Here is a 5,000-nt window from a genome sequence, read left to right as displayed (position 1 = left end):
TATTTTGCTCGAGTTTTCTGCCATTTTAGAGACTAGATTTGATTTTTTTTCCGGCGATGAAAATTAATTTTGCAGTGACATTTATTCTCGTATTTTATTCGGCTTGTCCAAAATAATCGTGTGTTTGACACATTGTTTGATAAGTGTGAGCAGTTGTTAGATGAGTGTGGGCTGGAAAATATGGTAAAAAGAAAAAACGACTGGAAATATTTTACGAATTTAGTCAGTTTCCAGAACTTCGCCTGTCTGGTGATCACTAACAATATTCACGATTTTATTGTTCAAAAAGTTTGTAAATATTGGTATTTGTCACTATGATTATGATAAGACCTACTTCACAGAGCGATTCAATAGCGCTCTGTCCTCGCATTTCGATTATTTACAAAATAATCGGTTTCATATATGTCTTTGATTCCCTTAATTCTTTCAATTTTCTCTTGACTTATTAACGACAAACCCTATATCATTAGCTTTTACCTCTGAGTTACTGTTAAAATGATCTCGCTAAGCTATATATTTATAATGACTTGAAAGACATCTCGATTTACATGAGCCAAGATTTCGACATTACACAGATATAGACCATTAAACGGGTTAAGGTCTCCGAAACAGACTTCTCGGCTCCAGATACCGTAAACATAATAACGTCACGTTCAGCCGCCCGAACCGAAGTCCATCCCGGCCTGGCAATAATAATTCATCACCGAAAATGGAGAAGCCATTAAACTTTACGAAAGAACCGAAGGCCGAAATGGGTCCTCGTCTTAATAAGGCCAGGTGATTAAGAACGGCGATAGACCCCCGGGTAAATGTTAATGTAATCTGTGTGGTTGTTCCGAACAGGTGACACACACGTAACTTCATACCCACGATCAAGTTTTATTTTCTTCCAAATGGGACTGGTTTTGATTTGATTTTCATCATGTATGCTATTTGCACGGATGTTCAATGGCTTCTCACCATTCGATTAAGTTATCGGAATTTTTAAAAAATAGTTATTTTTCATTCCATGTGATAAACCCTTTTGTTTATAAAATATCACGTCTATCATTCTATTTATCTATCTAGCTAGATAATGCAGATACGTATACACACATAGTACATATACATACATACTACATATATATATATATATATATATATATATATATATATATATATATATAATATATATATGTGTGTGTGTGTGTGTGTGTGTGTGTGTGTGTGTGTGTGTGTGTGTGCGTGTGTGGTGAGTGAGTGTGTGTGTGTGTTTGTTATGTAGTATGTATGTATGTATATATATATATATATATATATATATATATATATATATATATATATATATTTATATTCATATACTAATAAATATTCATTTATATATTTATATATTTCAAATTTACTTTACCAGATCTACCTCACAAACGACAATAGCAAAGAAAGGTTCAAAATGAATAATAGCAACATAGATAGGTAGACGATTTTAAATAGAATTACTTATCTGTCCAAGAGAAAAAGCTAAAAAAAAATTAGAGGGCATTTGTTAACCTTTAGACTGGTTTAAAATATCAACGAAAGCCTAAAATACTAGATGAGTAAAGGGCAGTGGTAAATTCTCCTTTGAAAAACGGGATCATATCTTTGTCCACCAGTAATTCTGGTGCCACTGGAAAAACAGAAATGATATGAATCGGTGACAAAATTTACTAGAAATGCACTGCTTTTTTCTTGATCTTTTCTCTGGAATAAATTGGAAAGCGTTTGTCTTAGATTCATAATTGTGTTTTTTGTATATGTGGTCATTTGCTCTCTCCGAATACATTTCCATTTGTATACTGGTGTTGTACACGCAGCTTTTTTATTTTCCCGTTATTCGATAATTCCACAGATGTAAAAAATAAAAGTAATCATTAACTATATAAAACTTTTTATGTTTTTTCTGAAATTGGAATTGGCTAATTTTGTAATGATTCTTTGTTCTTAATGACTAAAATGGTCATGGATCAGAACTAATTATTATAAAAAAAATCTGACTGATTTTTAATATTAATTATTTTCTGTCCCTGATTAAGATCAGGATAGATACATAAGAAAGGTGATATTCTTCTCGACGCTTAGTTTGTCATTCGAATCAAGTTGAAAGTGGTTAACTATGGACAAACTGAAGGGAAAATAAGGAGAAAATAATAATTCGCGGCATAGACATTCAAAACGAAAGTTTTTTTCTTTTTCTTTTAGCTCTGGAAAAATAATTGCTAATTTAAAGATTATTTTTTCTGAAAAAAATTATTGCTAATCTAAGGAATTTTTTATCTGAAAAAATTATTGCTAATCTAAGGATTTTTTGCTGAATAAATTATTGCTAATCTACGGAATTTTTTTATCTGAAAAAATTATTGTTAATCAGAGGAATTTTTTTCTGAAAAAATTATCGCTAATCTAAGGAATTTTGCTTTTTTGTTCTATAAAAAATATTGCTTATCTCACTTGACAATAACCCAAAAAATTGTTAAAAACTTTTGTATTTCTGCACATGGAATCCTATACGAACCTCATATCACTTTACCGATATATAATAGAGCTAAACGGAATTTATTAGGTATCGAAAGTGATTGATAGAAGCAAATAGTATCGAAACTGGGCAAAGTCCTTCTTCAAACGAAAGCCCTTTAGGACATATTGCGCTGCTGAATAGCCCTGAAATCCGATGACAAATTGAGAAGTTGTGACAATTCCAGCGAGAGAGAATCACGGGCACTGGAAGTTTAATATTTTGTGACAAATTGCTTCCCATCGTTTTGGTTTCATTTAAGCTCAGATAAACTCGCTTGCTCTCTCTCTCTCTCTCTCTCTCTCTCTCTCTCTCTCTCTCTCTCTCTCTCTCTCTGTCATACATTCACAGATTTAATATATATATATATTATATATATATATATATATATATATGCTATACATATGTATAATACACGTATATATATATATATATATATATATATATATATATATATATATATATATACAGGCATATAATATATGTGATATGGATATAAACATCTTTGGGAAAAATCTATTCAAATATGAAAATAATATTAATATTAACGCACGTAATGTGAAAGCAAATACTAATAACCACTGAAAATTAACGTTTTTTTGTAGGTATATCACCCATGAATTAGCGTCGCAAGCTTTATATTTAATCTCCCAGTGACTTTAGCAAGTAAGAAGAATGAATAGAAAATATACCACTGAGACTTACCACTTAGTCATAAAATAAAAGATGGTTAAGTGGGAAAGAAAGAAAAAGATAACAAGAAGTAAAACGAGGTGAACGCGGGAAGTAATCTGAAGGGGGGCGGGGCGCCTCATGTAAGTGCCAGTGACCCCGGCAAACAAAAAATAAATGACAGATATTGGAAAGAACGAGATTCCTGATCGCTTATCTATGGCTGAGGAGGAGATGCTGGGTTTGGTGGTGGGTGGGGGCGTTTGGTAGAGGGGTGGGGGGAGGAGATGGGGGTGCTAGTGAGAATGAATGGGTGAGGTAAGAATGGTGGTGAGAAATAATAATGGAAAAAGGCGGGGGGGGGGGGGGGGGGGGGGTGGGGGGGGGGGGGGGGGGGGGGCGGGCGAGAATGAGGGAAATGATGAGTGGAATGATACAAGGGTCGGAAAATGGATGGAATGGAAAAATTATATGCTGACAAAGAATGGGAAAGTGGGAAAGGTAGATAATAATCAGAATGAAGAAAAATGAAGATAATGGAATGATTGATGAGTCCTGGAACAAGAAAATACTTTTGGTGAGGAGAAAAAATATTTAGATAAAGAAATAATGATCAGTTGAGAGAAATGACAGAAAGCGTGGTAATGAAATTATGAGGAGAAGGAGATCGTAGAAATACAGAAAGAGAAGGTAGATTTAGGGGATGAGAAAGATACAGAAGAAAAAGAAGAAGAAAAGGAGGGGGAGTGGGGGGAAGAGGAGGAGGGGAACGGGAAGACGAAACAGAAAAACTGGAGTACGTGGATAAGATAGAGAAGAGGAAAGAACACGAGGAGTAAGATGAAGAAGCAGAAAAGATAAAGAAGAAGAGCCAGGGGGAAAGGAACTGGAAAGTGATAAATAAATTATAAGGAAATGTGGGGTAAAGAAGAGAGGAATAAGAAGGAAAAGAGGGAAAGTCGCAGAAAAGTGAGAAATTGGTGAAGGAAAAAGAAAAACCCAAACTCGTGTACGCAGAATGGATTCTTCTCAGGCTGAGGGCCACTTACAGAAGTGTGTGTGTGTGTGGGGGGGTTGTAAGAGTAGGTTGGGGCGAGGGTGTGTGTGTGAATCTGAGGGCCACCGGACAGAATGGCCGAAACGGAAGCCGAGTTTGCTTTCCGATCGCAAAAGCCCCAAGGCCTTTGATGCACGACGCGCAAATTCAAATTGCATTCAACCTCTTATTCAATGTTGCTTTTATTCAGGACGAATGAAAGGGTTTATGCAAATACTGAATAAATGGGTTCTTTCGACTCACAAATACAAAAGCCATACTCGCGCCCAAACGGACATTTAAACACACGCACTAATGTATATGTTTATATAAATACACAGATATTTATTTATTTATAAACAGATATATAGACAGTTATCTCGTCCATAACCTTTGCATCAGTTCATATTTTAAATCAGTCGGCCAAACAGGCTTCATACATATTATTCAGCTAGTGCATTATCAACTCCCAAAAATGTCCTGAAACATTTCACTGCGAATGTATTGCATTCCATGACATCTGTCGCTTCAGAATGAATAATTTTGCTATGAATTGGTAAAATATGCAGTTGACGAGATTGCAAATTTGACAGTTGGTGTTTCATTTACTTTTAAAGGCTCACCAATGTTTCCCAATAACATGAAAATGCTTTTACACCTTTCATGTACATAGGTTACGTATTCTATTCTCTCCGTGAACAATTACGAATGTTCTTAGGTGAATACTGCATCGTTCGTAAATTAGATTTGATATTCCAGCAC

The 5,000-nt window shown here is 34.7% G+C and overlaps 1 protein-coding gene across 2 annotated transcripts in view; it reads right to left on the bottom strand.

The window, feature by feature from the left end:
• The window catches only part of LOC135225653 (caskin-1-like), a 1,822,025-nt gene that overhangs the window by 1,697,820 nt on the left and 119,205 nt on the right, over positions 1–5,000 (bottom strand). The window lies entirely within an intron of this gene.

Source organism: Macrobrachium nipponense, chromosome 13, assembly GCF_015104395.2.
Source record: "Macrobrachium nipponense isolate FS-2020 chromosome 13, ASM1510439v2, whole genome shotgun sequence".
In the NCBI taxonomy this organism is placed as follows: domain Eukaryota; kingdom Metazoa; phylum Arthropoda; class Malacostraca; order Decapoda; family Palaemonidae; genus Macrobrachium; species Macrobrachium nipponense.
The sequence above is the reverse complement of the archived record's forward strand: the minus strand, read 5'-3'. Positions and strand labels throughout refer to the sequence as shown.